At 54.8% G+C, this 11961-nt stretch overlaps 1 protein-coding gene across 1 annotated transcript in view; it reads right to left on the bottom strand.

Annotated features, from left to right (window-relative positions):
- Positions 1-11961, bottom strand: part of AGBL1 (ATP/GTP binding protein like 1) — a 161018-nt gene that overhangs the window by 50489 nt on the left and 98568 nt on the right. The gene's annotated exons all lie outside the window — the stretch shown is intronic.

Here is an 11961-nt window from a genome sequence, read left to right as displayed (position 1 = left end):
TGGTGCGTCCGGGAACGTCAAGCCCGGGTCCTCCCAGGAAGGCCGGGGGAGAGGCTCACAGTGGCAGAAGGGGCCACAGGGCTCCTCCACACTGGGTCTTGCCCCCCACATTTCACCCTCCCTTTCGGCACGAACCCCGAGTTCACAGTGCCGTCATTCCCACACCGGCCTGGTGGACACGGCCCCCCTCCTGTCAGGCGTGGCCTCAAGTGTGGACTCACACCCGGCTCCTCTCCGGACCGCTCTGACACGGCTGAGAGCGGGCTGAGGCTCTGAGGCAGGATGTCACCAACCAGCACAAACGACCACGTGGAGCTAGATGAGGGGGGCAGCCTGCAGACAACTAGCCTGGTTACGGGGGTGACACCTCCTCCTCAGCCCAAGGCCCCTCCCTCTAAGTCACCCCCACCCTTCCCACCTCTAGCCAGGAGACGTCCTGCCTCTCCCCTGGACTCCCCCGGCACCGTGGGCACAGCCACACCCCCGAGACAAGTGCACTGCACCCCAGGAGGGCAGGCACGGCGTTTGCACACCCAGGCCTGGCTCAGTCAGCCGCACGCATCAGTCTGCAGCACGCAACAGGTGTCTTTTCCTGGAACAGCTTCTCGGAACGGTACCAGCTGAGAGTCAAGGTCGCCCCCAATGTCCACTGGTGATGGACTATTACGTTGCTTTGATGTTGGAAGGTCCAAAGAGGTGTTCCTCTCCCTAGATTTAAGGGTCAACTTTCACACTGCCCACGGGGCTTTCCCCTACAAGGACCCATCTCTTCCCCTGCACAAACGACGAGGGGAGCACCTGTCCCTTTCCAGCGAGCCCCCACTCCCGACTGGCTAAGGCATGGCCTTGTCCCATAAGCAGAATCCACCAGCGAACGATGCTGACCGCAGGCCTAACACCCTCCAACTCCGCCTTTTCCTTCGTACCCCCTGCTACTGAACAACACAGGGCTGAGAAAGCCCAGCTCATTCTGACTGGCTCTGAACTAAAGATAACCCTATTTCACTAAATAAACACAACAAAACAAAAACAATAAAACAAAACAAAACAAAACCATCCGCTTTGGAGCTAAAGGCATTCCAAGAAGAGTGCTCAAGCCGTTCATAATTAACGTGTGGGAGCAGGTGCTTGTGAACAAAGCCGGCTCCGTTATCATAACTTGAAGCCAATAATTCACAAGCAATAATGCATTATTAATCAATTATTGGGGCCGAAACAACAGTTAATGAGATCAAGCCGGTTGCCACAGCGGACTGTGGGACACATACTGATTTCATCAGAGTGCTTAATTAAACTATGCTCGTGGCCCACCGATCCCTGTGTCGCAGCTCCCTTCAAAGGGGGACGGCTTCTATTCCGCCTCCCTTCCTGGTGCACTAGGAATTGTTACAGATTGAAAAGAAATTAAGATAAGGATTCTTGCTTTTCATAACAACTTGTGAACCCGCCAGACAATGAGGCTGCGTTTCTTTCCGATCATAAGAATAAACGCCGTCTGCGTAGGAATTGTCCTTTTTCCAGAGAGTTCAGCATCTTAACAAACAGGGCTCCATTACACACGAGAGAAGGAAGAGAATGGCTTACAACCTTCCCCTGGAAAGACCAAAAAAATTGAACCTCGAAGAAAGGGAAAAGCCTTGCAAAACAGTGAGATGAATAATGATTCAAAGAGTTTTTCACTCCTATCCCAAAGACAGGTTTGGCAACTTTAGAGAGGGGAAGGAGGGGAGACAGACAGACAGACACACAGACATCCATCAGCTGCCTCCCATACGTGCCCTGACCGGGGATTGAACCCTGGCTTTTCTGGTGGACGGGATGACGCTTCCACCAACCGCGCCACCCAGCCAGGGCACTGTGACCCGAGCCGGCGCCCCCCCCTTCCTTCCCCAAACCAAAGTCTTCCCACACCCTGAAGGAAGCTTCCATCGGCTGAAAACAAGAGAAGCCTGTCCGTCTAGCTGTGCGAGCCAGCAGCTTCTAGAAGCAGAGAGCGGCTTCCCTGGCAGCAGCGGAGTGTTGGCGGCATCGCTCACCACAGCCGCCACGCGTGAACCCTCGTCTTCCGACACGCAGGTTCCCCCCCTCCCCGTCATGTCACCGACAGTGGGAATCATTTATGTTGAACAGCCAACAAAATGTTTTCTGCTCCGTGTTCCAGCCCAACGCTCCTGCCTGAGGGGAGACGGGGGCAGCTCTGTCCAAGCATCCTGGGCCCCAGGGAGCCCCGCTGGTCTCTCTAATGAAAGCTTTACCTGTCAGCTTCACGAAGAGCCGCTTGCAAGCTGGCCGCACGTCACGACGTGCTGGAGGGTGTCTTTGTCCCGCCAAGTTCTGGGAGGCCAACAGCCACGGCTGCCCCCGGAACGTGACCCTCAAGGAGCCACGGGAAGTTGACTTCAGGGATGGTACACACAGAACACGGGGCACACCCCCGCCCTCCCTGCAGGGGCAGGCAAGCTCCTGATGCACCTGTCTGAGCCCCACCTGGCGGGGAGAGCCCCATCGTCCAACGGTCATTGCCAAGGCGGCCGTGGACATGTATTTTAATGGCAGCATTTCAGGCCATCGTTAGTATGTGCTACGGCTCGGCCCATGATGCCGAACCTCTCCTGGGTACCGTGATCAGTGACCTCCCGGCTTGTGGCCCCTAGGGGCTCCCATTTGCAAAAACCCATCTGTCCGAATGGCGCCCTTTGCACAACTCAGGGAGGACGGGGGTAGGTATCGCCACAAACAAACCGGGAAATGACGTGCCATTTGCGCCTGTTTTCCTCCGTAAACCCAGCCCCTACTGTCAGGAAGAAGGAGGAGGAGGGTGTCGTGACAGAGTGCTCTGTGGACCAGGCTTGCGGTGGGGCTTGGTTTTCCCTGGGAGCAGGAGGCCCCTGAAGTCACAACCCCGCGCCACCCGCCTCTCAGACAGTGGGGTGAAGGGCCCCACGGGTCCAGGGACGTTCGTTTTGGAGGAACCACTGGGATCTGTCTGCGGGCCCCGCCCCTTCACTCTGCCCCGGCTTCCTGAGCGCATGCTCAACGGTGACCAGCTACGCCGGGGATCGCGCACTGCCCCGAATACCCAAAGCACAGCTGCCCTGCAAATTACAACTTAGAAACTCCACTCGGGGGACCAAGGGAACCTCTACCGGCTACAAGGGAGTGAGGAGCTCCGCCCACGGCTACCGCACCTCCAGCAAGCCTCACACGACAGAGCTGGGACGGATTCAGTAGCGGTCCTGCTGAGGCTGCTGGTGTTGCTAGCAGTCGGAGGAGGCACCACCGGGTGCATCAGCCATCTCAAGGCAAAACATAAATAAATCAAACACCACTCTTCTGTGGACATATCTGATGTCAAAGAATACAGGCAAGAAGCAATGGAGAAAACCTGGACCTCAGCTAGAATCTTAATTCAGAAATTGCAAAATCCCTCTTCACTGAAACTCTTACTCTCTCTCTCTCCCAGGGGGGTGGGCGGGGGGGTCAGAAGGGAAGCATATTCTTTCAGCTTGCTGAGAAGCACCAATGTCAACTGTAAACAGAGAAGAGCAGATAGGCTACTTCAGGTTCTCAGATTCACATTATCCAGTGTAGTAAACAAACAACAAAAAAAGAGACTTCTATTTTCCTTTCTAATGGGAAGCAGCAGCGTGGAAAGTGGAGAGGGCACGGAGCGAGAGCCTCCGTCTCCAGCAGAATAATAGACTCGGATTCTGAGCGATGCTGCCAACGAAACAACCAACGTGCTAAAATAAAGTATTTTTTTTCAAAAATCATTTTTTAATGCGTTGCTGATCTGGTCTAAAAAGACGCCCAGAAAACGAAGTGAGGCCAGAAGCACCCTGGAAGGTAAGCCAGCATCAAAGCCTCCTCCCCCTGCTGTGGCTCCAACCCAGCCCTGGGGACCCTGAGCGGCTGCTTTGAAGGCTGGAGGAGACCCGGGGAAGGGAGCGAAGTCTGGGCTCACCCACGGTGGCGTCCAGGAGGAGGTTCATGCGAGACACTGAGACCTCAAAGGCCGCCGGGCTCGGTGCGCAGAAAGGGAAAGCGAGGGTAACTTTTCATCTCACACCTTCCCCAAGCACGCATAACTAGGAGCAAATCCTCATGCAGATCCAAAGTTGTGCTCAGCCCGGCCGGGCGGTCTGAGCTGGGCCGTCTGGTAGACCCGGCAGGCCGGTGATGGCCCAGCCCTCAGAGCACACACTGGGAGGTGTGGAAGCCGAGTCCTTTGGGTCAAGATTCTGTGTCTCAGGCGCAGGGACCCAGAGAGAAAGAGAGAGACATCTGGATCACAAAGGCACGGGCTGCAGCTGGCCTCCCCCCAAGGCGTCAGGAGGGAGCAGTTTTCGCAGGAGCCCGGGGAGACTCTGGGGCACAGGGTCTCCCGGAGTGTTCGCCCTGTCATTGCGTGGATGCTGCAGCTCTCTGAAAACCCAGCAAGGACCGTGCAAGGTCCTCTCCACAGCTGCAGGGACAGCTGACAACCACCAGGACAAGCCCAGGCATCAGGGAAGGAAGGAGTGGCCCGTGACGGGTGACTGTGGCCAGTGCCTCCTTTACGGGCCCATTTGGAACTACCCTTGGGCACCCCAAGGAACACCTAGGAAAGAAGTAACTTTTCCGGAGAGGCTCAAGGCCCTGCATTACTGGGGGGAGCAAGAACGGATGGAAATTTCACCCACCTGTTCAGGAACTGTGTGGTGGGTTGCCCGTGTCGTGCAAGAATGTCAGTTCCTAGAGGCACGAAGGTGAAGAAGCCCAGCTCGCAGTCTGGGGTCTCGGGGAGCTCCGTAACGGGGGCTCAGAAGAGACAGGGCCAAGCCATGTGACGGAGAGGCTCTCAGAGGCGGGACATTCGATGCGGTGGTGGCCGGGGAAGGCTTCCTTAACCTGAGCCAGGGTAACATCCGGCCAGGAGACATCAGCCGGGCCCAGCCTCAGAGGGACAGTGCTCCACTCTTGGGAGAACAGTGAACGCAGAGGCCCATGGAGGCAGAGAGGCCGCTGTGTCCAAGGAGCAGACAGACAGAAGACGAGTGGGTGCAGGGCACCGAGCAGCTGAGCAGGAAAAGCATACAGAGCTCTAGAGAGGCAGGAGAGCTTGGATGTTACTAAGACTGCAGGGTGGGCCATGCTGACAGGACTACCTGTGTGCTCACATGTGCGCTCACATGTTGGAGAAGCCTAGGACATGTCACCTGTGAGCTAAGCAAATTATTTTTACATTTAGGAAACTGGGTCTTGAAGGCCAAAGCTTTTCTCTGTCTGCTGCACTGCTCAAAGGGTCAGGGTACGCGCAGCTGAGGGTCACGGGGGATGGGACTCGAAGTTTTGGGATAAATCAGAGCTCTAGCTCTTCCTAATCATGTGACTTTCTCAGGACCTCAATTTTATCATCTAAAAATGGAAATAACGAAGGTGATTCTTTTTTTTTCTGTACCTTACAGAGCTGTTGCATGGAGCAATTAATCATTCGTAAACACTCTGTAAACAGTTAATTACCTTAAAAGATATAAATTATTACATCTCCTGAACATATTTATAGGATAAAACGTTGCAGAATTGATTCCGATGAAATATGTTTCTGCTACAGTACCCACGTATAGCCAACCTTTAGTATCCCTGCTAATTGAGAAGATTATTCAGGCAACGCAAAATTTGCTTTATTTCCCTCCGAAATAGATTATATTTTATAGCATATTGGCTTTATAATCATGTTTAGCCCGAGTCCTTATATAATTTGCAGGCCTCTGAACACGCACATTTCCAAAACCGAACTCACAATTCCTCCACAAGAGTCTTGCTCTTGTCCTACACCCTTTGCTGGCCTGTATCACCCAACGTGCAACCTGGCCGGCTGCTTGCCCTCTAACCCAACTCCCCGTCAATCACCAGGGCCTCTCACCTCTAACGTGCACGGATCTCCTAAATCTGGATCCTCCCCTCCCATCTCCACAGACTCACCCTCCTGGCAACCTCACCTTCCTTACAGACTACCATTAGCTGCTACTGCTCCTTAACACTCGCTATGTGCCAGGCACTCCCCCAAGTCCTTACAGTCTTCAGATCACACCCGTGAAGAAGGTACTGTTATTCTCTGCGATTTATAAAGGGGGAAACCGAAGCCCAGGGCACTCGAGCATCTTCTCTAAGGTGCTGAAGCTGGTAAGAGGCAGAGCTGAGATCGGAGCCCCGGGGAGTCTGGAGCTGGCGGTGAGTGGACCCCAGAAACCCACGACTCTCCGCGCCTTGGGCTCCCCTTCACAAGGCCGCCACAGAGCCTCCCTCCGAACAGGGTCTCTGCTTGTCATCTCTGCGGCTAATGACTTCCTCCGAGCTCACCGCCGCCTTTTGGAGAAACTGCCTACGACAAAAACAAGGTCCCTGACCCCAAGGTACCTGTCCCACCTGGTCCTCAGACCCCTTACCCGTCGTCCCCTATCCTGCAGACCAGGCCCCTGAGATTTTCACAGCGTCGTGCCCAGGCCGCTGAACCCACAAATGCTGTTTTTCTTCTTGAAAAGACATCCCCTTCTCCATGTCTCTGCCTGCGGCGGTCTAACCTCAAAACACAGATGAAATGGCATCGCCCCGGAATCCCAGCTGTATCGCTATCACACGGGCATCATAATTACTTTCTTCCTCAACCCGCAAGAGAACCATGAGGACCAAATGGTATTATGTGGAAACTCCACAGGAGTAGATTACGTGGTGACGTACGGGAAAAGCTATGCAACTGCAGGGGTCTGTCCCTCTCCCTCCCACCAGCCTGGGGAGGGGGAAGGATCCTTAGTCTTTCTTCCCCTGGCGCGGCCAGCCCAAAAAGGGGAAGCAGAAAGGAGATATCCAGCCAGTGGAAATGTCACAGATTCGAGGGTTCATACTGAAAAAAACGTGGGATGGCGGCAAACCACTACTTAGATACATGAAGGCTGGCAGGAGTAAAAAGGGTGAGGAAAATCAAACCTGAAGGGGTTTGGCTGTGTCTGATACACTCTCCCTTTGGTGTCTTCTCAAGAAAGAATCGGACTACTCTCCAGCTGGGTTTTGGATTTGGGACTGAGATTTCTTAAAAGAGAAGCAGTGTCAATACAGGACCACCGTGAGACTGACACAGCTCACCCTTACCCTTAAGGGTAATCACACATCCTTTGATTCAAAGGCTCGCAGTCTGCCCTGACCCGTGTGGCTCCGAGGGTCGGACATCAGCCCACAGAGGGAAAGGTCGCCTGTTCGAGTCCTGGTCCCAGCACGTGCCTGGTTGCATGTTTGGTTCCTGGTTGGGGCGCTTGCAGGAGGCAACTGGTGGGTATTTCTCTCTCACCTCAGTGTCTCTCTCTCTCTCTGTCTCCCTCCCCTCTCTCAAAAACTAAAGTATTCCTTTCAAAAACGCTCTCACCCCTGTGCTCCCACTGGTCTTCGTCTGCCCGCCTTGGGCATAACAAGCTGTATTCTAATGACCCGTTATCGTGAATTTCGCACTCGCACTCCCTGCAGATTGTAAGTGACGAGGATTAAACGATATTTATCTCGGTATTCCTAATATCTGGTGTGGTTCCTACCCTCCGTGCCTACCAGAGGGGAATCCCAAGGCGAGACGGGGCACACAGTTCAGTTTCTGTAATTCCAAGCCCTTTTACTGAACATTTCCACCGAGAGATGTCTCAATGCTCCTGTCGTTCTTTTTTTGTCCTTTCAGTTACAATATTTGTCAGAAGCAGTGCTTTACAGAAAAAAAAAAAAAAAAAAAAAAAAGATAATTTAACCGGGAGACAAGAGCGCTGGTGGGGGGTGGGGCAAAAAACACGGAGACCTCCAGTCCTGGCTCGCGCTTGTTTTCCTGGCAGCGCCGCCGCGGCCACCCCCAGACGGCTCAGAGGAAAAGCTCTGCTCACCATACCTGATCAGGTGGCTCAGAGAGAGACCGGGACCAGAGAGGATGGGAAATGATTTGCAAAGAAGCCAAAAGGCGAATTCTGTAACTGTGTGTTTTTCCACTCTGTTCGGATTTAAAACCACTTACCAGTTACAACTCCCAACCCCGGGCAGGTGCTGTGCGGTGGCTCATTACACCCTCGGGACCCCGTACATCTTTTTTCTGAGAACAGCTATTGTCTTCCAAGGAAAAGCTTTTAGCATAATGGCAGGCTGAACAGAACACCGCTTTTGTAAGAATATTTTTAAGAAAAGGCAAAGGAGAGAGGCACTCTTTAACAACTGCAAATGCAGCCTGTGGCTCCCCCTCTCCTCCGCCCCCTGGAGAGAACAGTGCATGGCCCCGGAGACCAGGCAGGGGAGGGGGACCCCCTCGCCTCCCCCGAGCCTCCCCCTGAGGGTGACAATCCCCGCAGGCTGGAGGGAGGAGTTTTCCACACCAAACACCAGAGAGCCGCCCCCCACCCCCTCCACCCCTGTTGTTTCTCAGCTTCTCTCCAGTGAGTCGGTGACACCGTACTTGGCGAATGAGAGTTTCTAGTAAGAAAATGGCATTGTCCCCAGGACAGTCCCACAAATGAGGTCCTCCTCTAGCACCCGAGGACAGCTGAGACGAGACGGCTACGGGGTCTGAAGACATAAGGGTCTAAAAAAGGGAGCATTTAGCAATAAGGCTGCTGAGAAAAATGGAGCACCCGAGATGCAGAGTGCATTGTCCCCAAAATAAAAAGAGGCCCAACTTCCTCTGGGCTGAAATGGTCACTTAGAAGGCGAGGCTGGGGGGGGGGGATGCAGAGAAAAGGGGGACATTCACAAAATAATGGGGGTCTTTCATAGGCAGCTTGTTTTGATCATGTGCCTTTCTGGGGGACGCCCCAGTGGTGGCTGAGCCTGGGGGGGAGACATCCCGAAACCGCTGCGGGGTCCTCCCTGAGCACCCGCTGACCACCCCTGTGGCCCCAGCTGCCTGCTGACCTCCAGGGAGCCTTCGCTCTGCATCGGCAAACTGGAGTCATGACAAGGACAGGAAGTCCCATGGCAGCCATGGCAAGCATCGGAGAGCGGGCGTGGTTGCGGGAAGGGCTGAACCTTGGAAAAGGTCTACGCACTGCCCGAAGCACTGCCCGCTCCGGTTTCTCCACCAGTTCCCCCAGGGCTGGAGTGAACAGTGACCCCCACCCCCAGGACCTTCCTGACACTCCGACTTGCTCTCTAGCTCCGCTTAAATGTGGCGTCTTCTCTCGGTTCACATGCAAACACCAGATAAGGCACACACCATCCCCGAGTTCTCACACTGAAGAAAACAGGACTTGTCAGGCCTCTACTTGAAAGATGCCCACTCCATGCGTCTGCGAATCAGAGCCCCTGATGACGCAGAGTGTGTGCGGGGATTCAGCCAGGCTCAGGAGCTGTACACACAGTGCAGTCTGGTCTCAGGGAGCACTGAGAACCCCACGGACTCCACGCACAGTGCAGTCTGGTCTCAGGGAGCACTGGGAACCCCACCAACAGTGCAGTCTGGTCTCAGGGAGCACTGGGAACCCCACGCACAGTGCAGTCTGGTCTCAGGGAGCACTGGGAACCCCACGCACAGTGCAGTCTGGTCTCAGGGAGCACTGGGAACCCCACGCACAGTGCAGTCTGGTCTCAGGGAGCACTGGGAACCCCACGCACAGTGCAGTCTGGTCTCAGGGAGCACTGGGAACCCCACGGACTCCATGCACAGTGCAGTCTGGTCTCACTAGAAAGCACTAGAAATGATGTCTTGGATTGATCTGGCCACCAGCCCTACCCTGATGCCTTCTGCTCCAGCCCGCAGGAGCTTCCGCCCACTCTCCCGCACCCACTCTCCGCTCCGCAGCCCCTAATGTCCCGGGCTGCCCTGTAGGCCCAGACTTGCCCCAGTGCCCCATCCGCTGAGGCTCTCTGAAGTCAGAACAAGCTCTTTTTCCTTCTCCTTTTGCCGTCAAGTTCCCCCCCCCGCCCCGCCCGAGCTTGTGTCCGCCACGATGGCTTCAGTGACAATTCCTCACAGCACTTCCCTGTTCACCGTCTCCCCGGAAAGGGCAGAGGGTGGCTTTTCCCTTGGAGATCTGCCAGCAGTTTCGCTCTGAGGGCTCAGACCTCAAGGTGCGTAAGGTAGGGGCCTTGTGGGCAGGGGCCCACACTCAGCGCTCCACACGGCAATCCCGTAGACCCCCGGTAACCCTGGCTGCCACCGAACCAAAGAGAGGATGTGGTAAGAAAGTAAGGTTATCTATTTCACAAAATATTTTTGGAAAAACAAATCAAACCAAACGAATGCTTTTAGGAGACTCTCTGGAGCCCAGGCCCTGAGGAGGACTCAAAGAATCAATAAACCATCCTCAATCATCTCCAGGCCTGGGACTTGGGGCCAGGCCACCCGGAGAACCATCCTGAGTGGGGAGTCCCCACAGGGCCCCGCAGCCACGCTCTCATTTCTCAGGTTTCTGAAATGAAACAGAAGTAACCCCCCCACGTGGTGGAAAGCAAGTCTTCCAGGACACAGTACCTCCTTATGAGGGGGTGAGCAGCGGCCCTGGAAGCAGAAACTGGCCTAGTCACAGCTAGTCACAACCCCAGCCTGAAGCCGACTCAGGCCCCTGGGGGGCAGAAGTGGGGCAACCGAGCTCCACCTGCAGGGGGGCCAGTCTGGGGCTGCTGGCTCAGTTGCTATCCTAAATCAGTACATGACATTTTGTGGTTCAGAAGAAGTTAAAATAGTTTTATTTCTGATTTATAGGCATAGTTCACTGCATTTAGGATGGGAGGTGTGTACTGTATGGGTTTTTTTTTTCTTTTAGACATACAGCAATGGTCTATGTTCGTGTATATATTGCAACCTGCCAAGCAAGGCTTTACCCTGTAGCCCATCAGAGATTGCACCCCCAGCTCCGCAGCCCAGGCTACGCCTTCTCAGCTCCGCGCTGGAACCAGAGGGTCTGAACGTGCTCTCCCCACTCGCTCCTGCCACTGTGTCTGAAACATCCGCCATGAAAATGCTTTCCGTGGGTTAGAAAAGGAAAATAAAATCCACTGTGAGCAGGCAGGAGTAACACATTTACTGGTGGCCAACGTGGTGTGAGTTGCTTTAACAACGGAGCCAGCTTCTAACAATGTCAGGACCCAGACCAGGGTGGCCCACATGGGGGACTGATCACCTATTCTGAGGACGACAACCCACCGGCCTCACAAGCCACACAAATGATGTTTCCAGTGTTCCGGCAAACAGGTGGGAACTCTTCTTGCATGACCAGGAAACAGAGCAGTAGTGTGGGGAGGGTGCGACACCCTTTAGCTCTTTGAGCTTTGCTGAGGCCCAGGGCCAGCTGCGCAAATGCAGGGCCCATCGCAGAGCAGAAATGCAGGGCCTGCTGTTCTGAACTATTTCAAGAATGTCAAAGCGGAGACAGAAGAGCATCAGACGAAGGGCCAGGCCCTCCCAGGCACGAGGCCTGGCGGCTGTACCCAGGGAGACGGTCCCTGTTCGTCCTTTCTCCCGGGGCAGAGCCCTGGCTTCCTCCGACCCAGCCCCACGACTGCCACTCACACAGCGACCGCATCGCTGAGAAACGGGCAGCATTCACCTGACCACTGAAAGGGCCCCTCTGCTCTGCCCAGGACACCGCTTGAGATGAACCAACCGCTGACATACTAGCACATGTGTGAGAGAGAAAACCGTACTGATTCAGGAGAGTGTATGTTTGTAACCACTGATCTTACAGAGCGAGCGGAAGCCAGTCTCCTTGGATTCACAGAGGGGAGCACTAAGAGGTCCCTGAATCAGAGATGCCACCAGCCATCCCGATGCCCACCAGCTACCTCGTCTCCCTGGCAGTCTGCGGCTCATTCTTTCTCCCCCAACAACAGAGTGACATTAGGATGCAACCCTTGTGTCGTGCCAAGAAGAGTGGACCAGCCCCCAACCCTGTATGGGGCTTCTGATCTCCAAGAAAAACGGTGTTTCCAAGACTCCGAGACGTCCCGCCCACCACACCGTCACAG

The sequence above is a fragment of the Phyllostomus discolor genome, chromosome 12, assembly GCF_004126475.2.
Source record: "Phyllostomus discolor isolate MPI-MPIP mPhyDis1 chromosome 12, mPhyDis1.pri.v3, whole genome shotgun sequence".
Taxonomy (NCBI): Eukaryota; Metazoa; Chordata; class Mammalia; order Chiroptera; family Phyllostomidae; genus Phyllostomus; species Phyllostomus discolor.
Note: the sequence above shows the minus strand (reverse complement) of the source record. Positions and strands in the feature narration are given on the sequence as shown.